Raw genomic sequence first — 22,342 nt, forward strand, 5'->3', positions numbered from 1 at the left:
GAAGTACAGGTAGACTTACCTCCTCCTGTCTGTGTAGAAGCCCTGACCCAGAGAGGTTGAAGAACTGGTCCAAAGTCCCACAGCTAGTTAGCAGTGCAGCTGGGGCTAGAAAGCAGTGGCCTGTTCCACCCAGTTGCCACATATCCCTCTTTGTAAGAGGAGCCACAGGCATAGTATAGTCATTAATGAAGTGGAAACTCTAGTTGGAATTTCCTGTCTCCTTTGACACGGAAGGTGTGTTGCTTGGGTTGTGGGAACTGGGAAGGAAGATGAGGGGAAACGTGGGGGAAGCAGAGAAGGATGTCTGTGTGGTGGACAGGATGACTTCTGGAAGAAGAAACGTGTTTTTATGGGGGTGGGGGTCATAGGGTAAAATCTAACATTGACATCCTGTTGGCAGCCTTGTCCATTCTGATTGAGAAAAATTGATTCTCAAACCCAAGGGCTGGCTGGCTTGCTTTCTTTCTTCCTTCCTTTCTTTCTCTCTTTCACTTATTCAGCGAATATTTATTATTTATGTGCTCAGGCCACATAATTGATTTTGTAGCATTTTTCACTGGTGACAACCCTCTCATACTTGAAACTACCCCCCCCCCTTCCCTTCTTGGCATTAGACTATCCTGGTTTTTTTCTCTGATCACTCCTGCTCACTATCACATCACCTCCTAGGTGTGGGTGCACCACGGTGCAGTTTGGCATTCTGTTCTTTCTCTCATACTCCCTCCCAGAGAAATTGTACACAGTCTCACAACTCTTTCCACTGGGAAGACCCCTACACTGTATCTTCAACTATTATCTGTCAAACTCCAGATTCATACCTGTAAATGCCCACTGGACACACTGATGTAGTTATCCTTTGGATTCAACACTTCCAAAACCAAGCTCTGCATCTCTCCCTTCAGCAAGCTTCCCTTTACTCTTCTATTCTTGCGGTTGTCTAACTTCATACTTTGGAGATGTCTCTGCTGACTTTCTCTGCCTCCTAGTCAGTCATCTGCTGGAACCTGCTGGTTCTTCCTTGGCAAGTCATTCTAACCTGTCCCTTCCACTCTGCTTCACTCTCTTCTCATCTGAAGTCCAACCCACCTCCCAGGCTGAAGTTAGTTCCCCACCAAGGGCAAGTTCATCTTCAGTCATTCATCCCATGCCTGCACACTGTGGTCCCTCCCAGAAGATGTTTGTTAAATTAACCTGTTCTGAACGCTATAATTCTATGTTTAGAAAAAATTTTTTAACAGAAACTATTTTTTAAAATAAATCCTACGTCCAACGTGGGACTCAAACTCACAAGCCCAAGATCAAGAGTTGCATGCTCTACTGACTGAGTCAGCCAGGCACCGCTGTTTAGTAGTCTTTTTGCATCTTTCCACTTCTGTAAGAACTTTAACTTTCAAGGCTTTTCAGTTGGATCTGGTCCTTTCTTTTAAGGTGTGATTTCTTTGTCTTCCTCTGACATTAAAGCCACGCTGTTTGCTCATTGCCATTTCTTCCTTCTTATCAAGAACCTTTCTTCCTTTTGAGGTTTGCCTCAAATCCCCTATCTTTCTAGAAGCACCTTGCCTGACAATTCTAACCCCCCCTTCTGAGAACTCCTGCAGACACATTATGCCACTTAACAATTACCTACTCCATATTATTAGTCATTTCTTTGATGTTTATAGTCTTATATCAGAAACTACATTGCAAGCCTTGAAGACCTGGGTTCTGTCTTATCCTTGTGTGTCTGTCTCTCACACTCACGCATGTAGCCATATACATATACACATGCACACACACTCAGCACCCAGCACAATGACTTGTACAGAGGAGCCACTCAAATATTTGTTGACTTTAGAATGTTAACCCTACTGTATCCTGTCATCTAGATTTTTCATGTAAACATTTTACTGAAGTATCTATCTGCATTTTTTTTTTACCTGCTAGTGTATCATTTTTTTCGATTCTGCAGGTCTCTCTGTGAATAAAGCTATTCATAAAGTCCAAAGCCAAGGGGAACTCTGTAGGATGACAAGTTTGGTATGAGGGAAGGAATCCTTCTTAACTTCACAGCATGCACCTGGCATTCCTGTAACATCTGCAGCTTACCCTTTGACAAAGACATAGTTTGATGTTGTAACACTAATGCCTAAAACTCCTCAACTCCCTTGGTGACTCTTACCTTTCCTTTGCCACTGGTGTAATGGGGAAAAATCATCAACAGAGAGCTACAACCTGAGTTCTAGTCCTAGGCCTGGAGCTGGGTGATACTGGGCAAGTCATAAAACCTCTCTCAGGTCACACTTTCAATGTCTCAGAAAGGAGCAAGGTTGTACAAAATCATTAGAGCTGTTTCAACATCTTCATAAAGGCACCTGTTCAAAACTGCAAAGTTATTGGGTTGAAATTTCAGGCCTTGTTATGTCATCCTTTGGCCTTAGTTCTGTCTTCCTAGTCACTTGTTAGGTAAAACAGAGACATAATGCCCATTGGTCAGGCCATCTCGCATTAGCTATTTAGTTTTTAACTGTTACTCATAATGCATCCCCCGAAAGTCTAGGTTCCCCCTCCAGGTGCTGGGTGGTCCTTGCACTGTTCAGAGAATACTTGAAGATTCACTCATGTGGGGTGCTCCCACCACCACATATACATACCCAGGGTAGATCAATATCTCTGCCCCTGAAGTGGGTAAGGCAGCCCCTCCCCCAGCCACCCCAGGGAGAAATAGAGGTGGTAGAACAGGCAAGTCTCTTGCCCAGTTCTACCCTTTGAGAATGTGGCAGGGCTGAAACCCAAATATCTGACTCTGTGATGTGCCAGGCATATCCGCTTACATTCTGGAATCTCAAGCCTGGTGTGGACAGACCCAGGGCCCTGTTTTGAGCTGGTTGGGCTTGGCACTGTGGTTGCAAGAGAGTCTGCTTCTCATTGTGTGGGCTGCTGTGGCTATTCTTGAGGGAGTAATTGGGCAACTTCTCCATTTGCTCAGTAAATATTTACTGAGTGCCAGGCACCTTGCTGGCTGTGAACAGACATGGTTTTTGGCCACATGAAGCTTACAGTTTAGGGGTGGAGGGAGAAAATAAACCTATAGTCCTACAAATTCCATGTGATCATACATGGAAATCCTGTATGATAATACGTACGGTTATGTATTACTGTATATGCTGGCGACTCACACATTTATAATTTCAGCCCGTCCTCTTCAACTCTAGCCTTGTATATTTTGCTGGTGGTCAACACATTGGACGTCTGACAGGCTTCTCAGTTTAACACGTCCGAGACAAAACGAAACCGCACCCCCCACTCCTGCTCTTCCCAAAGTCTTCCCAGCTCAGCTCATGGTGATTTATTTCATCCTTCCATTGCCCAGGCCCCCAAAACACTACCCCAAAACACACCCCTGACTCCTCCCCTTTGCCTCAGCCCCACATCCATTTAATCAATAGGTCCTGTTGGCTTTGCCTTTAATATACCCAGAACCTGAGTCCCATCATCCGCACACTTTGGCCCTGCTCTAAGCTCCCGTCAGTCTCTTAACTGACCTTCCTGCTTCCTCCCTTGTCTCCTGACAGACCGTTTTCATCGCAGCAGTGAGAGTGGTGCTGCAAAACCGTAAGTCAGCTTTTGTTGCTCCTGTGCTCCCCGTTTCATCCCCAGCCCTTGTGTTGGCCTACAAAACATGATACAGTTTTCACCAGCTTACCTTTCCTAAGCCATCTCTTGCTCTTCAGCCCCTGTTCCACACCCCCTGGTACCTGAACAGGGCCCTCCTTCCCTCGCCTCCTCCACATTCCTCCTCAGTCAAGCCCTCTCAGGCCAGCCTTTTATAAATCGATCCCCTTCCCTGTACTACTTGCTGTCAGCATTATCCACCCCCCCCCCCGCCCCCTTCCCTGTTTTATTTTTCTCCATGGCAGTTACCATCATCTGACATTGGCTGCCTCTCCTACTGCATGTGGTCAGGGATTTTTATTTGTTTGCCCCCTGATACATAGAGCAGTGCCTGGCATACAGAGGTGCCTGATAAGTCTTTGTCGAATGAAACCAGTGTATCCCTAACAGTGTTGGGAAGGTCTGTAGAAAAGCAGGAATGAGCAGACCTGACTGCTTTCTCATCTCGTAGGTGTTAGGGCATGCATCTAATAAGGGGACTTAGGCTGCAGCCTCACAGTGCTATTCTGTTCCTGGAACTGGCTTCTCTGTCATCCCAGGCCTGGGTAAGGTCTCAAATACCTGGCATATAATTCCCTGTGATTTGGGAGTCTCTTGCTAGGAGACACAAGGGCTATGGCAGCAGAGCAGAGTGAAATCCCCTAGTAGGGTCCAACCGGGCAGTGGCACTTTCTTGACATTTTATGTCATTTAATGCATCTGACTGTGGACCCCTCTCTCAGATAGATACACATGGTATTTGTAGTCATTAACTCAAAGGGCAGGGATGGGGTGGTCTAACAGACTGGGAAGCAGGAAGGCGGGTGATGTGGATTCCAGGCCTCTCTCTGCCAAGTAACTTGCTGAGGAATTTTTAGAATCATAGAATTTTAGAGCTGAAAGGAACTTAAAGTTTTCTTTAACCTCTTTTTCTTTTCCAGCTATTAAAAAGAGAATAAAGGTATATCTGCTCCCTGCCGAGTTCACAGAAACGTGGTGCAGGCTATATAAAAACTGCATGGGCTCCTTTAAGTTTTCAGTGTGTTGGGGTCAAGGCATTGTAGGGAAATGCTCAAGGTCAAGTTATTCAAAAGGGAGGAGGTCTAGTCTGGCCCTTTCTTAAGTGGTGATCTTGGGCAAGTCATTTGTTTTGTGCTCAGTTGATCTTCTATTTTAAAAAATGATAATTATTTGCAGTTTACTTCAGAAAGATGTTATGGGGATAAAATAAATGAACACTGTTTTGAAAATTGGTTTCATGACTGCATGGTCTACTCAAATATGAGATCCCAACCCAGATCCTCATCTGGCATTGATGGGAAATAAAGCATTGGTTCTCTGCTTCTTCCTAATTATGTGTGCGGCTTTGATCTCTCTGAGCCTCAGTTTCCCCATTTGTACAATGGGATGACTGCTACCCTACCCACCTCCCAGAGAGGTTTTAAGAATCAAGTGAGATCCTGGATAAAAAGAGGTTTCGTGAACTCATAAAGTTTCTATTATCCTAGCCACAGGATTTTTACACACAAAAACCATGGCCAGTGATTTTCCCCACCAGATCATTGAAGCTTACTCTTTTTTCAAAGAGCAAAACTATAAAAGAAATGTTTAAAAACTATTTTTGGATGGGAATCTTTCTGAAATGGATGATAGGCTTCCAAGCAAAATACACTGAGCATGAATAACCTCCTCTTTGCTACTCAGGGGTGTTGAGTTCATACCTGTATGTACAAAGCACCTGCTTGGTGGAGGTGGGAACCACAAAAGCTTCTTTCTGTCAAAAGCCTTTATCTCTGAAAGAAGAGGGGTGAACTGGTGACAGGCAGAAGGAAATTGCTAAGGGAGAGCCTGGCCTTCCTCAGGGTCCCAAGCACCATTGGTGCAGGGAGGCTCTTGATTCCTGTTCTGGGCTCTGAGTGAGAACAATGTCCTGCCTGATCAGTGTGAGGCCTCTGGGCTTCTGAGACTGCAGGGCAGTGGGGCCCAAACTAAATGGTGTCCAGCCACTGTCCTTTTGGGGTTCATGTTTCCACCTATAATCTGTCTTCTCCCTGGCAGCAGTCACTCCTTTTTTTCATTTCCCCACATAAAATGTGCTTAAATATACGTAACATAAAATTTACCATGTTAACTACTTTCTAGTAGATGGTTCTGTACATTAAGAACATCTGCATTGTTATACATCCATCACCACCATTCAGCTCGACAACTTTTTCATCTTCCCCAGCTGAAACTCTGTACCCATTAAACACAAACTCCTCATTCTTCTCTCCCCCGTCCCCTGGCAGCTGCCACTCCGCCCTCTGTCTCTTATGAATTTGACTACTCTAAGTACCTCGTAGAAGTAGAATGATGCAGTATTTGAATTTTTGGGTTAGGCTTATTTCACTTAGCACAATATCTTCAAGGTTCTTCTATGTTGTACCACGTGTCAGAATTCCCTTCCTTTTTAAGGCTGAATAATTTTCCAGTGTATGTCGGTACCACATTTAGTTCACTCATCTGTCAGTGACACTTGGGCTGCTTCTACCTTTTGGCTACTGTGAGTAACGCTCCTGGGAACATGGGTGTACAAATCTGTTGGGAGTCCCTGCTTTCAGTTCTTTTGTGTATATATCCAGAAGCGGAATTGCTGGATCATATATGAATTCTACGTATAATTTTTTGAGGAACTGCCGTGCTGTTTTCCTTTGTGACTGTATCATGGTACATTTCCGCCAGCAGTGGACAAGGGTTCCAATTTCTCGCATCCTCACCAATAATACTTGTTATCTTCTGGTTTTTATTTTGTTTGGTTTGCTTTTGATAATAGCCATCCTTATGGGTGTAAAGTGACACCTGATCATAGTGGTCACTTGAGATTCCATCTATTGGGCTCAAATATCAGCCTGTCCGATTTCCTGAGGAAACAGATGACCGGGATTGTTAGAATTGTGCCCAGAGAAAGATCAGATGGGCTCACAGTGAAGCCTGAGGGACCCTCCAGAGAGGGAAGTATAGGAGGTTGGCTGGGTGGATTCTGCGACATCTTATCTGGTCAGTCAGAATTTGGCTTGCTTCTGGGTTTCTAACTAGGTGGTTGATGGCTGGGAAAGAAGACTGGATGGATGGATGGATGGATGGATGGATGGATGGGTGGATGGATGGATGGATGGATGAATGGATGGATGGATGGGGCTTCAAGTGAAGTAAAGCAGCTCTGTGTTGTTGTAACTCATCTGGCTCCCAGAGAATGTTAACTCTGTCTTAACTTGGGGTGAGTGGGGTAGGCACCAATTTCCTTTTTAGCTTTTGCATGTGAGAGATGCAGGACTGTGGTTCAGATGGGAGCATGTAGGCTTGAGTCAAAGGCAAGTAGTGACAGTGACATGGTGAGTTTGCTGCTCAAAACCACGTGCTTCTCTCTGTTGGGGACAAGGTCTTGCCCCTTGCTTTCTGAGCTCACAAGGAAGAAGGACCAAGCACAGTGTGCACCCATACCTCTGACCATGCCAGCCCCTCAACTAGTGTCCCTTATTGTCAGGAAAGGGGCTGGAGCACCTTCTGCAGGGTGTGGGGTGGGGGGGACGACGACGGCTCCGCATTTGTACCTGTGTCCTCAGGGAGGCTGGCACCAGAGCCCAAGCCCAGGCAGCCAGCCAGTCACCCAGCAGCCTAGATCTTAGAGGACTCAGAGTTTCATTGTTTTTAGGGCTGGAAGAGATACAGTTGGCAGTAGCTCACCTTTACTTGGTGTTCACCATGTGCTGGGAGTATCACGTGCAGGATCTTGGCTAATCCTCACGACCATCCTATGGGTGGACACTATTATCACCTTTTTACAGATGAAGAAACTGAGCCCTAGAAAGGTAATGTCTCCTGCCTAAGGCCATGTAGCTTGTAAACAACAGAGCCAGGACTGGAACCCAAGTGTCTGATCTCAGAACCTGAGCTTTTGGGCCCTTGGACAGTTTATCTTCACCAGACAGGAAGAAGAGAACACATGGTTTTCATTTTTAAAATGAGTTTATTATTGAGCGTCTTTAGGCACCTCGCTAGACCCAGTCCTCTCATTCGATTGTCCTTGTTTTACCTATGGGAACATTTCTAGCCATTTTACATATGGGAAAGCTGATGGGGAGGAAAGTAAATTGATTGCTGGGGGTTATGAGGCTGAGGAGAGGCGGAACTAGAGCTCAGATTAAGCACTTTGACTCAAATTGCAGTGCTCAGAGCTCAATCTTCTGTGCTGCCCTCCCTCACTTCTCTGAAAAGAAGCTGGAAGTCTGATGTAAAACCTGCAAAGCTCCAAGGACTATAGCCACTCTGCTCCCTTCTTGTTGCTGTTCCTTCCTCCTTTAATTTCCCAACCCCCAAACTACAACCTCTACCCTAGGAGCCACATGAATCCATTGTCTTGGATCACGTGCTTGGCACTTTGTAGATGCTCAATAAATATGTGTTGAATGTTGTTTGAGGGTTGAGTATGCTGAAATCTCAGCCAGGATTGTGTTCCTAAAGAGAAATACAAGTAGAATGCAAACATCTTTGTTTTCTCCCTCTTCTCCCAGAGTGGACTGCCACTTTCCAACTCTCAGATGCCAGGGACTTGGAGAAAAGAGTGCCCTGGCTGCAGACTTTGAATTATTCCCAAATTCCCAGGAGAAAAGAGGCAACAAAGTCATATTAGCAAAGTGCTTGCTGGATCAGGTGTCACTGTTTGTAATTAATAAGACTAATGATTTCTTACTTTGCTCAGCATTTTGCAGTTTTTAAAGTGCTTTCACCAGTACTATACATGATTTGTTCTCCACAGCCATCCTGTTAGGTAGACAGGGCAGGAATCATTTTCCCCATTTTATGGGTGAGGATATTGAGATTTATTGAGGTTGCCAAGGTGCCCAACATTACTGACAAGTAAGTGGTAGAGAGGCAGAAGCCATAGGAGCAGTGGCTCTACTGCTTTCTCCCTATGGTGGGAAAGCCTCAGTTTCCATATCTGTAAAATGGGGACAAGAGTCGGGCCACTTAGGGGAGTCAAGGACTACATTACACAAGTGGTGATGTGTGTGAAGTGATCAGCACAGTGCCCAAACACAGCAAATGCTTAATGAATAATGGCAATGGGTTGTTATTGGCAATAATCAAAGCTAAGTTCATTGTTCCTTTGGGAACTTATATTCTACTGACTCTTGGTCAGCCCAGAGTATTGGGAAGAGCAGAATGTAGCCTCCCCTGGGTGCCCCTGGGAAATCTGCTTCTGCCCACCCTTTGGCCCTTCCCTTGGGGTCAGAGTGTATATCGAGGGCTGACCGTGAATTTCTTTTGATTTGCAAAATCTAGAGTCTTTGAAATAGGACATTTATAAGATACCATTTTTCCTTTTGGTGGCAGATAATTATGACAGTATTACACTTATTCTGTTCATTTAGTATTCATTTGCATTTTATTCCAACTCCTTTACTTCATTAGCTATGTAGCCTTGGCAGGTTGTTTTGGATTGGGGACCTCACTTTGCTCACCTGTAAAATGAAAGTAACAGTACCTACTCTGTAGGATTGTCATGAGGATTAAATGAGTTAATGTACATTAAGTCTCCTTAGAATGGTGCCTGGGAAATATTAAAATACTTGGTAAATTGTACTCACTATTGTCACCATGTTTGGCACTTATTATTTAAGCCAGCTGTCCCCAACCTACCTCTTCCCCCCCAAGTTAGATACAAGGCCAGTGAAGTTCATACACAAGACCTAGCTTCTGCTCTATACCCTGGTTATCTACCATTCTTGTGATTCCTCTCATTTATTCAGGAAGGCCAATTGGAAGCAAATTGCACAAGAGTGATATTATTATAGACATAGCCTTGAATCTAGCCTCATTTTAAAAAATATGAACCTTTCACAAAAACTTGAGAACCCTTGTTAGTTACAAATCTCTTGCAACAGCCCCCACCCTCTCAGCTCTTGCTGATTTCAGCAACACCCAGTGGCTACTTTTCTGGGCTGTCTCAAAACAGATGTAAATATTTCTTGCTTGGTAGGTCAAGGCTGGGGAGTGCCCTCAGTTTGCTGTGGCTCATCTTCAGCTTGGCAGAACATCTCTGGGTCCTCTGGGGCTTCCTTCCTGGAGCCTGGCACATTTCTCTAATACACTTTGTCAACTGAAGACACCTCCTTCGTGAACTTTCTTGGAAAGTGATCAATATCCACAGCAGAGCCACTTTACCACAGTTGATACACAGCCCCTACAACTAGATTAAGTAACAGTTGTTTTATAGTTATTATATACTGCTATTAATTAAGCACCAACTCTGTGGCAGGAACTGCAGTAGGTACTTTACCCACATTTCATCTAGTCCTCCTGATAATTCACTGAGGGTAAGACTGTCCTCATTTTAGGGGAGAGGCTCAGTGACACTATTGTGTGCAGGGTCACACAGTGAGAAATGGAGGGTTTTGGATTCCAGACGACTGTTTTAGATTTCCAGACCCGCATTCCTTCCATGCAATACCTACCTCCTTGTCAATTTCAGCTGAGGGCTCACTGGGCCCTAAACAGGTATGGCTGGTTTACTGACTGACGTCATTGCTACCCATGACTAGCAAATAGTCTACTTCTGCCAGTTCTTGCACTACACATCCTAACTGTGCCAGAAAGTACATTTTGTTGTCCCGTGAAAGGACAACAAAACCTTCATGGATTTGTTCTGCCTTCCTCCCCTCTCCCCAGCCCCATGCAGTATCTGCAAAATAAATCATACTGTCCTCTATGATATGGGATATTGCACATGGCATTGATTTTTTTACTTAACGAATGCACTGTGTTTCCCCCAAAACAGACTGTCACATGGCACAGGCATTTCATTTCTCAAGACCTCACAGCATCACTGAATCAGTACCATGTAGTATAATCATTGAAATCAGTACCCATTTATTAACCTACCATGGGTGCGTTAAATATCCTACTAGGTGTTTGACATTGGTGTCTTCAATTTTCATATCAGCCCTATAAGGTAGCCATAATTACTTCCATTTTCCAGAGGAGGAAACTGAGGCTCAAAGAGGTTAAGACCCAAAAAAGTGGAGGAACTGCTATTTGAGCCCCAGTAGTTGTAAATTGGGAACCGATAACCACTATGGGAAACTGCCTCTAAAAATTCCGTACATCTGCCTTGTCCCAGGCACTGCGTTAGGTGTCAGGCACAGCAGGAAGAGTTGATTCCTTTCCTCAAGGAACTCACGGTGTGATGGACTAAATTAATACCGGAGCTTCTGTGATTGGGTTTTATTTTTTCCATCTGGCCACGCCCTAGTGGGCAGATCCATGGCACACAGTGTCCGGGCTCCTCAGGGAGCTGCACAGCCAGGTTTACATCCCTGATAGCTCTGTTTGCTCTTTGCCCTTCTTCCCTCTGGGTCGCGCATCAGGTTCACAGATTCCTGTTTGTGGTCTGGCCGCGGTCTGGCCTGGGACTGGCTGTTGAGGAGAAAGGGAGCATGATTTGGCTGGGGACTTACTGCTACTATGGCTTTTATAAGGCCCCAGATGATTGTTTTGAAAACATCCACATGCTGTATGCACTGTTATCTGGGGCCTCTCCCTCAGGAACAGGATGGGCTAGTCTTTGGAGTCAAAAGGCAGAAGGAGAGCTACACTGGGCCCTTTAATCTGTAGCTGACCCCTCCTGTTTGAAGCTGAGCCCAGCTCTGTCCTGCTGTGACATGTGTCCCATGGAAGATCCGGGGCTGGATGTCTGGTTTATTGCTGACCATCATGTACTTTTACTGCAGCCTTAAGGCAGCCTTAGGCCTGCCACTTGTGACTGCACCACCCCTTGGGCACTTGTCTGTGCCCTGGCCCACAGGAAGTGTCACAGGAGAGATTTCAGCCTCCTGGCCCTGTTCTCCTGGTCCAGTGCTAGTTTAGGTATGGATGGACGGGGACCTCTTTTATAAGCTGGGTCTGGGGCCTCTCAGCTTTAGAGGGGAAATGGTCCCTTTTTCCGAAAGCTGTGGGGTTGGCAGACTTGCTCAGAATCTTTCCTAACTTTTAGGAGAAGAGAATTGGCACTGATAAAGATTTCAGCTGGAGGAACTGGCTCATAGAGGTCAAGCCACTGCTCTGTAGTCTATCCTGCGCAGTCAGAGATAGAGCTGGTGTCAGACCCGGGAACTCTGACTCCATTTCTCATGTCTTTTTCTATCTGTCTTGCTTCAAACCTGTGTACACGTTGTACATGTATGCCTCGTCATTGATGATGGCTCATGGCTGATCTGGGGAGGGAACAAAGACAAAGATATGATACCATTTTAAGCAAGATGTTGTATAGACCAGTGCTAAATCATGCAGTGTAGACAAGCAGAGACAAAGGCAATGTATAGACACTTTAGAAAGAGTTGAGATGGGATAGGGCGGTTATTAAAGATAAGTGAGGAGAGTTGCAGAAGGGTTAGTGATTTGAGTAAGGGGTGCAGGCTGGAGAGAAGGAAGTAGTGTGATTTTCTGTGTTGCAGAAGTAGTAGATGTTTATATAAAAAGTGTGAACAACACCAGAAAGCCCAAAGAAGAAAATCTCCTGCACACTCCCTCGACCTCATGAGAGTCCCTACTCCTAGTTGGTGTTTATCTTCTAGCCTTCTTTTCTTTTTTTCTTTTTTTAGGCAGCAGAATCAAATTGGCTGTGTACACCAAGGTTAAGGAAGGTCTCGAATAGTAAACGGCGAGTTTGAATCAGAGGGAGCCTCTGCTGGTCCCTGCACGTGGGGTGCAGATAAACGAAGGGCTTTGGGTGCCAACCATCTGTGAGCAGGCAGGACTGAAGCCTCTGATGAAGCAGGGGCTCCCCTACCCCAGACTTTCATCACGCACTGCACAGGAGACTCACGTTTGCTCGTGGGGGTCAGGGAAAGAATTTCTCCTGAGTTGTCTGGAAACCTAACCTGCATTCCCACCGCCCCCCAGGCCACAGGCCCCTTTCTTTCCTCTTTACTATCCAGTTTCTTCAGCAGAGGTCTCTTCCCTGGAGTTGGGGATGCATAGCCAGTTTTGCCATGCCACAAAGCCTTGCTGCTGCGTGAGGTCATTTCAGGGGAGAGACTATATATAGCGGAGGACTCGCATCAGGACAGCTCCATATTGTTCGGGCTGTTTGCATTGCCCTTCCGCCGATGTAGCCAGGGTGACCTCACACTCCATACCAGCTAGTGGGGACCACATTGTGTCTTCATTGCTCCCTCTGTGTTCTCCGGCCAGTGCTCACCCACACAGGAATGAGTTCTGACCCTGCCCAGGCCCAGGAGCCTTTAAAGAAGCAGCCTTGGGAGAGAGGCAGTGGAGAGAGTCCAGGGACCAGAGTTCCCTTCCAGCTCTGCCACTTCGTGCTTAGCTTGGTATATGTAACAAATTAGGTGCTGCACTGATTGACGCCAGGGAGACTGGGGACCCAGAGGTTCCACTGAAGTTGTTGCTACAGGGCACACAGTTTGAAAACCACTACAGAAGACAACCCTCTGAGGTTTCTTCCAGCCTTAGGATTCATGGGTCTGGCCTTGTGATGGTCTGTGGCCTAAATGACCCCTCAGGAGGGGTGCAAACTTTGTGACGTCTTGGAGATTTTGATGGTTGTCTTGGGTAGACTGGAGATGTGGTATAGGGAGAGAAATCTCAGGAGAGTTTTTGCAGTGGGACAGGTGGGAATAGCACAGAGTTGGCGGACCCAGTATGACTTGCTAGGCTCTATGGCCATAGGCTGTTTTCTCTGGCCGACTCCCACCTGCCTTTCCTTTCAGTGCTCATTTGTCCCAGAGAAGAGATGAAAATGAGGTTATAATGCACTTCAGGCAAGGAAAGTGCATTTAATTTAAGTTGCCTGGAGCTGAATTTCCCATTTTATATGTGGAGTATTTGTAGAGCACGGAGGTGCCTTTGGCAGAAATCAGAAAGTCAGGATCTGGGACCAGTTTGCTTCATTGAGCAAGTTTGTTTGCCGAGCACCTACTTTGTATTCCTAGAGAAGCATACGGGAGATCCCAGCTGTGTTAGGACCCCTTTACAAGTAACAGGAACCCACTAACTCCAGCTTAAACAAAAAAGGTGATTTATTATAGGGTTTCAGGGGGTGCTCAGGACCCCACAGCAAGACTGCTGCCTGGCCTTAAGCAGGAACTGGAAAAACCTCATCAGAATCTCCCCTTTTCCGTCAACTCTGCTTCTCCTTGGGCTCTCCCCACCCCCCCGTTTCCACAGCCCAAACAGTCCCAAGTATTCCTGCAAGAGCTCAGCTATCCCAGCCCCAAGTCCAGATTCCCAGGGGAGCATATCCAGTTCGCCCAGCTTGGTCCACTCAGCTCCAGCCAGGGGATGGGTGTCACTTGCAACAAAGCCTGTATGGGAGGGGCCGTTCCTGACCGTGTGTAGACTGGGGACAGCTCCAGAGGAGGGGGACTTGTGAGCTGCATCCATAGCTCCGAAGCTGTCAGCTCTTCTAGGCCTTAGTGAGAAGCTCTAGTCCTAGGGAGGGACCCAGGCATACGTGAAACACCTACTAGCCATCCAGGAGACAAAGAGGTGACCCTTGGGCAGAGCCTGCTTGTTCTGAGTATATGGCTCATCCAGTTGGGGCTGTCAGGAGGGGACAGGCCTCCTCAAGCTGGTATGGACAGTGTTCCACACAGAGCAGAGGGCCCTCCAGTTTAGCTCAGGGGAAAAGGGTTTACCGGCAGGATCACATGGAGGCAGCCGGCCTCATAGGAGCTGGGGCTGGAGAGCAGTCAGGAATGGAGGCAGCTCTGCCTCTTGGGGGCTGGTGGCCTCTCTGCTTCCATCTGAGCGTCTGCTCTTAGCTTCCCTCTCTATGGACCCAGCCTTCTCCTCTCGGCTCATCGGCTTGTTCCAAGACGGAGCACACCAATGCTGAGTTCTGGCAACCTGTGTTTTGACTTCTCTGGGTCACGGGACCACCCAGATACAAGTTACTAGTGCAGAGCCTGATCACACAGAATTTGAGGCTGCCCCTTTCGGGGCTTTAGGTGGAACAGGCATTAAGAGACAGTCTCCTGCACTCAGAGGATGCTTTTGGACACTGGAGGGTAGAGGCTTGAAGATGGAAGAGAAGAGGGCTTGGGAAGGCAGACCAGCCTGAGGTAAAGCAAAGATGCAAGGAGGTGTGTGTTTCGGGGAGGGGGCAGTTAGGCCTGAAAGACCCCTTTGAAGCTAGGCTGTGGGACAGGAGATGATGCTGGGGACTTGAGAGGGTGCTCCAGACTCAAAGGGCAAAGAGGACAGCTAGGGAGGGGCTGGGGCAGCACAGAAGACGGAAGCCACTTAGGAGGCCAGGCCGGCAGTGCTCCGGCAGCGGGGGAAGGGTCTGCACTGACATGTCGGCAGTGGAAGTGCCAGGGGTACAGAAGCCCTTTTGAAGAAAGAGTTTATGGGTGACAGGTTGGCTGAAGCAGAGGGAGGGTCCAAGATGTGGCAGGCAGCGGGTGGGAGCATTGGGCAGGGCTTGGCAACACTGGGGACTGGGGAAGGGCAGCTCTTTGAAGGAGAGGTCGTTAGCCTCACGCAGCAGCATGGCCAGAGTACGTGTTGTTTAGGTTGGGAGAACTGAGGATATTTAAAGCAGAAAGGGAAGTCCCAGGGTAAAGGAGGAGACTTCTGGAGAATGGGTCCCAGGCCTACCAGCTCTGCTTCTCAGGAACTAAGGCCCTGCACACGTTGCCTTAGCTTCCTCATCTTCAGAATGGGAACAATATCTGCCCAGTCCCCTCCTAGAGTTGTAGGGAAGGTCAAAGGTTATGTACATGACAATGTTTTGTGCTCAGAAAAGGCTCACACAGATGCAGGCAGCCTTGTTACTACTGCTGCTTGTGTGACAGCCTGCATGGTGACCCCCCCCCCCCGGGGGGTCAGGCAGCCTTCCTTCCTGGACCTGGGACGACATGACCTGATGCAAACTCCCCGCAGCCAACCCAGACTCCCTGACTGCAAATCACCTGGGGTAGTGTTGAGAGGAGCGCCTATCTGGAACCTGAGTCTGGGGGTCCCTGAGTGACTGATTAGAGCTAGGATGAGTTCACCCCCAATGACTTCCAGCATTCCCCTGATTGGTGCTGTGTGTGTGTAGAGAGCCCAGCGGGCAGGCTGGAGGCTGAACCCTCCTTTAGATAGAGAGAGAGAGGATTGAGGGAGGGAGGGTGGAAGGAAAAAGACAGTTGGGGAAGGGGGTGGCTATGGTCAGGCTTAACCCATGCACATTTCAGAGTGGAACTGGAAGGGGGGTCCTCCCCTGTGTGAGCCTTGTGGGCCTCTTCCCCACAGGGAAATCCACAGAGCACTTGTTTCAAAGTTCCCAGGAAAGGGGGAAATGAAACCTACATCCTGTTTTGCTGCCAGTCTAGGGAAGAGGACCCAGATGGCGACAGTAGATGGTGGTGGTAACCTAATACTGGTTGAAATCCTGGGACCCGTGGAGTTGGGGGAACGGAGAGAGCTTGAGGAGGGGACCCGAGGAGAGAGCCTGTGGCCTCCCTTCCTATTCTGTCCCATCCTTTCTTCATTCACGCAGTAGGGCCCAGCAGCCTGGTTCTTTGTTCCCAGCTGCCTCTCCCTCAGGATTGGCCCAGCTTTCCCTACTGCCCACAGTCCTGTCCTCCTGGCTTCCTTCTGGCTCACCTGTAGCTTCCTCTCTCCAGGAAGGGAGCTTCCTGTGCCCACCTTTCTCCCCTGCTTTCTCTCCCTGCCCCCCTCCCCCACCAGCGCCTTTGGCTATTTCCAGTCATTTCTCTCCCACAGAGCCTCTGCTGGAGTCACCTGCTCCCCCACCCCCACCCCAAGCCAGACTTTGTATTCTCCTGCCAGCTCAGTTCCAACCCCAGCCCCTTGGAGTATTACTTTTCCTAAAGCGCAGCAGCTGTGTCTTTTGCTGGTCTACCCAGCTGTTCTTGTCCTTGACCACAGAGGTCATGTCATTTGTGACAATAAATAGGAAATGAGAATGAGAGGGTTGCCAGGTGCCTCTGGGCTGCCCTTCCAGCTGCCTGCATTCCTGCTGGGAAACAATAATTGTAATATAAATAATAAAGCCAACATTTATAAACATGTTCTATGTTCACTTACCATTTCCCAGACACTGTGCTTAATATTTTACCCATATTATCTCATTTAATCTTCATAATGACCCAGTGAGGGAAGTTGAATTGTCATCTTCTTATAGTTAAGGGAAATGTGACATTACTGACAAGTAAGTGGCAGAACAAGACTGGAATGGGAGCGGGTCTGACTCCCATGCCCATTTCTTTTCTTTTTAAGTTTTTTTAATGTTTATTTGTCTTTGAGAGAGAGAGAGAGAGAGAGAGAGAGAGAGAGAGAGAGAGAGAGTGTGTGTGAGCGGGGGAGGGGCAGAGAAAGAGGGAGACACAGAATCTGAAGCAGGCTCCAGGCTCTGAGCTGTCAGCACAGAGCCCGATGCGGGGCTCGAACCCATGAACTGCGAGATCCTGACCTGAGCCAAAGTCGGATGCCCAACTGACTGAGCCACCCAGGCAACCACCCAGTGCCCATTTCTTAACTGTGGCCATGTCCTGCCTCCCATTGTGGGGGGCCATGGACCCCCCACAGCCCACTTAAATTTCAAGTTCTTCTTTCCTCCAGTTGACTATTGCAACTAGTAACTCGTCCACATAAGGAACCCTTGTGGTGTCTTTTTCAGAGCTGTGCTTTTTTCTCTCTTCTCCATATCCTAAACAATGGTAGACCTTCAGGTGGGAGGGGTCCTAGTATTTCTCTTTGCTGTGGACTCCCCCCACACCAGTGTCCCATTTTATAGCTGTCCCAATTTATGGCGGCAAATTCCTAGTCTTAGCATAATTTGACATTATCCTGACAAAGGAGCTTCAAAACTAGAAGTAAATAAGAGCCTGATCTCTCGATTCCATCTGATGCTCTTCCCACTTAGACCCTGATGCCATTCTATTCTGAGAGTGCTAGAAATATGCCCCAAAGGTTCCTCTTCTACACATTCTGTATTGACTGGGAACATTTCTACTGTTTGCGGTAGGCCTTTTGTGTTCTATTCTTGTCCGTGAGTGGTGATTGTCAATGAGAAAGAGAGAAAAAGAATAAAAATCTCTGGGGATTAGGGTATATATGAAGTCTGAAAAAGCATATTCCGTATCATAATCACATTTTAGGTTTGGAGAAGTGTATTGTTTTTAAAACATAAGCTATTGAAAATGGAGTTTGACAAAACTCTTGCCTGATGTTCTAGTAATTCTCAAGTGGGGCATAGCACAATTTGGGTGCCACAAATTGGGTGGGGGTGTGTATGTGAAGTCTGTGTATCAAAAAGGGGAGTGTGTTTAAAAAGGCTGAGAAACACAATCTTCCAGTAGGAGATTGTCAAATCCTGTCTTTCTGGGCCCTTCAGTCCTCTAGGTATTTACCGGAGGGCTGGCAGGATGGTGTGCACGGTGTGGGGGCATCCTGCCCATCTTGTCTCAGTTGGACCAAAGCCTCTTGGGGCTCTGGGTGGCCTACCCAATGGCTTTGCCACTCACTTCCTGCAGTATGCCAGATGAAGGTAATATTAGTGTAGATGCCTAGTCCTGGAGAGTTCAAGGCTAATCTGAAGCACATACTGCCATAAAGCTCAGACGTGCATTGAGTTTCTACATGCCAGGACCCGTGCTTGGCCCAGGGTATGCAGCTGAACAAAACAGATACAGCCCTGTGCTCATAGAACTCTCAGAGTAGTGGGCAATTAGATTGTGCTCAAATAATAAAAATGTAACACATGCTATGAAGGAGAGAAGAGGGTGTTGGGAGAGAATTATGAGGTAGGAGGAATGGATTATTTGGCGGTACTGGATCAAAAAGATGGCCCTGAGAAAGATAGCTACGCTGCACCTGAACGCCGAGCGTGATGTAGCCATGTTGGTCTCCTATGACCTTGCCCCTGGCTGGGGCTGTTTGCTGGTCCATGTGACACCTTTAGGCGAATCAGAAAAAAAGGTGTCTGCTCTAGGCAGAGGCAGCCCTGCCAGGGCCCGTGGCTGGTGAGTGAACATGAGCTAGGCTTCAACCTCCACTGGCCCCTAGTCCTGGCGCTGGGCACAACCCAAGGTGGGGGCCTTATCCAGGCTGGGTAAAGGGAACCGTACATGTGAAGGCCCTGGGACAGAAAAGAGCTTGATGCCTTCCAAGAAAGAAGCCACTGAAAGAAGCAAGTGGCCACCTCCGCTTTTCTTCCCCTGGTGAGGAGGCAGCTTCCTTTCAAGGAGAAAGGAGAGGGAAGCCATGTCTGGAGCACAGTCTGGAGCTGCTGGGCTGGCCAGCAAGCGCTTGTAGTCTGGCTTCGTCAGCGCCGTAGTTGGTGAGTTCTGCTCTGGCCTTCTTTCCATAACACATGTCCCTTCCACAGTGCCCCAGGAAAAGAGAAGGACCATTAGGAGGGGGTTCTGGGGAAGCTGGGCCAGAGATCAAGGCCCAGGCCCTGCCAGCTTCTGTTCAGCTTTTCCAAGACAAGTCCCTACTTTGTGCCCAGTTCTGTGCTAATCTTGTAAATTTGGAACTTCACGGACTTTTAACCTTTTTCTTTGTCTTCTCACCTGAGACACACAACCTTTCATTCCACAGGTAGGGATAATGGACTCACATGCAAATGACGGTGGTAAAGAGAGGCTCTGGTGGGTGGGGAAGGTAGTGGGGCATGCTCGAGGAAGTGGCATTCAAGTTCAGTTCTAGGCGCATGTAGACTATTAATATGTAGAGTAGGCTAACCTATGAGCTCTTGGAGGGAGGGATTGTATCTCCTTTGAGCGGGTAAGTCTGCAGTGCTTAGCCTAATGCCTAAGTCATCATAGGTGCTCAGCCCGATTTGGAGACGGAATAGTCCCCTCCAGCATCTCTTCAGGAAGGCTATCTGAATTCTAACCCAGGTTTTCTGCTCCATTGCCCAGGGCCTACCATTGTGTCACAGCTGCCTAGTGACAGAGCAACGAAGGGATGTTTGGGGAACTTGAAATCATGTCTTGAGGAGCTGGGACTACTTAGCAAGAAAACACAAAGCAGAGGAAGATCGGGAAGGCGGTCTTTAAATCCCCCAAGGAACTGTTGTCATGGTGCTATTAACATTCATTGAGTCTTTCCTGCATGCCAGGTATATGGTAGGGGCTTCACATGTCTGATCTCATTTAATCCTCATAATAATCCGAAGGGGAGAATATTATCGTCTCTATTTAATAAAGGAGGGCACTGGGATTTAGATCAGATGATCTACTCGAGATCACCTGCCTGGGATTTGGAATGGGTCGGTCTGGCTCCCAAACTGATAACTACTGAGAGATTTTAACTACCACACAGTATTACCTGGAGATTTTGTCGTGTAATTGAGAAAGCAGAGCTGGCACTCGTGGGTAGAAGTTCCAAGAAGGTAGTTTTTCTGTTCCCCACAGGGTGATTTCTCTTCCTAAAGGAGAATAGTCTGAAATTAGAAGGGCTGCCCTCGGAGAGTCCACCTTCTACTGCAGGACCTCCTGGCTCCAGTGGGATCTGCTTGTGTAAAAGTCGAAGCAGGGGCCTAGCCTGGTAGGGCCTTTTTCTGAATGGAGCTGTGAGGTCCACCCTCAGACAGGCACGAGCAGCAGCACCCAGATTTCCCGGATCATCCTGGCCCAGCTCTCTTGTTTCCTGTTCCATTGTTCTCCCTGAAGCCCCAGCGACAGGGTCCGGGTCCAAGGAGCTGGGTAGCAACAGCATGTGCCTGGCCCCCTGTGGGACGGGCCACACAACGACCTGGTCTCTGGACCCTGGCACAGAGGCTGGCACTCAGATGGATTTCAGGGGAGGGCAGACCGGGGTGGGTGCACTTCCTGTGGGCTCCTAGGGCTACAGAGGTTTGCAAAACTGCACCGATTGTCCTTTGATTTGATTTTTCTTTTGCCTCACTGACTTCCTGTGGCCATGCGGCTGGCTCCAGGATGCAGAGGGGTGCCATATGGTTCTAGAGCCCCTGTCACGACATAAAGTGAGTTGATGTGGGTGGGAGCCCCTTTGTAAACCACAGAAGGCTGTAAACTGCCTGACAGCTGACTGAAGTTGAGCCCTGCAAGACATTGATGAGCTGGCCTCTTTAGTGCCAGAGCGTGTGGCAGGACATTAGAGCTGGAAGAGCCGGTAAAGGTGATGTGGTCCACTGCCTACTCAGCGTGGGGTTTGCTCCACTCAGCACCCTGCAGGTGGTCAGCCAGGCTTTCCTTGAGCAAAGCTAGCTTTTGATGGCTCTCATGAGGAGACCGTCCTTCCTTGCGTTGGCTAGCCCTCTACAGAGCGTGTCCCAGTGTGCTGCCTTGCTGCCCCTCACTGTGGCCTTGTGAGAGGCGTCTGCACTCCATGAGCTTGGGTGAGGCCAGCCAGGCCTCCTTTGTGGCTCTCACCTGCTGGTTCTGCAGGAGCAGGTCTGCTTTCTTTTTGTGAAGTTTTCCTGTTTCTGTTCCTGGGATTTGAGTCCGTGATGAGCATTGGTGACCCTTCTTACAGTGTGGTGAACGTCAAAGAGAGGGCATTTGCCTTGTCCAGGTCGTCCCAAATGTGTGGCTGGGCGGGAAACACAACCCCGGAGATGCTCAGTCTTGTCCTTCACTGCTTAGGTACATTCTGCCTCCTTCCTGACTCTAAGCACGCTTTACAAGATTCTGAAAGCCCTTTCCAAACAGCAAGGTCAAAGCTTTTGGCTTCCTTCTTTAGAACGTACCTGGCTGGTAGGGTGAGGGTGGGGATGGACACATAGGAGCCATATGGTGCCAGGAATGGGACATAGCAGCTCGGAGGAGGGATCTGGAGGGGGGCCAGGGTACGACAGCAAAGTGTCTCTGCTGCCAGGGGCTGGGGCCACCCTGGTGACTCCTTCCTAATTCTCCTTTCGAGGGCTTTCACCTCCCCGTCTCTTCTTTTTCTGCTTTTCCTGTTTTACTTCTTGTGAGGCACCCCTGAGCTGTTCCGCCTTCCAGCTCTGCCCGCCTGGAGATTCCCAGTTCTTATGCTTTAGCGTCCTTAACATATCATCTTTCTCTGTAACATCTTCTCCTTCAGGGCTCAGCAACCATCCCCCCCACTTCAGAGCAGCTCCTGTCTGCACCTGGGAGCTTTAACATCAGAGCCTCCACCAGACACTCTGGATGCCTGCCTGCTAGCCTGCCCAGAACATTTAATTGGCCCTTGCAGTAGGTGACATGTTATGGCACAGGGACATTTCACGACAGTGCCTTCATCCTGAAGGACGAGTCCGGCAACAGGAATTTTATGGATCGCGGCAGGCCAACAAGGAGGAGGACATGTGGGGGTAATGGAAGGGAATTAGCGTTTGTGGAGCATCTTCTCTCCTACATATGTTCTGTAGTTTATCGTTGCAGTGGCCCTGTGAGGTGGCATCATCTCTCTCTTGTAAATTTGAGAACTAAAGCTTGCTCAGAGTCACAGGGCGGGTTAATAGGCAGGGTCAGCATGCGAATCTTCTGCTTGGCTCCAGAGCCCAAGCTCCTCCCCTTGATCTGTACCTCCCCTCTGCAGGGCCTCTGTCTTCTTCACTGTTTCTTCACTAGTAATGGTTCCAGAAGCTGGGCTAGAGCTGTCAGGGGCTTGACGAGCCCGGCAGAGCTGGGATGGCTGGGCTGATGATTCAGGGACCTGGGGGCTGCGGGAAGGCAGTAGCTGTCTTCTACCTTTGTACCTTCTGGCC

The 22,342-nt window shown here is 48.2% G+C and overlaps 1 protein-coding gene across 1 annotated transcript in view; it reads left to right on the top strand.

Annotated features, from left to right (window-relative positions):
• The window catches only part of UBTD1 (ubiquitin domain containing 1), a 52,198-nt gene that overhangs the window by 1,448 nt on the left and 28,408 nt on the right, over positions 1-22,342 (top strand). The window lies entirely within an intron of this gene.

The sequence above is a fragment of the Prionailurus viverrinus genome, chromosome D2, assembly GCF_022837055.1.
Source record: "Prionailurus viverrinus isolate Anna chromosome D2, UM_Priviv_1.0, whole genome shotgun sequence".
NCBI classification, from domain to species: domain Eukaryota; kingdom Metazoa; phylum Chordata; class Mammalia; order Carnivora; family Felidae; genus Prionailurus; species Prionailurus viverrinus.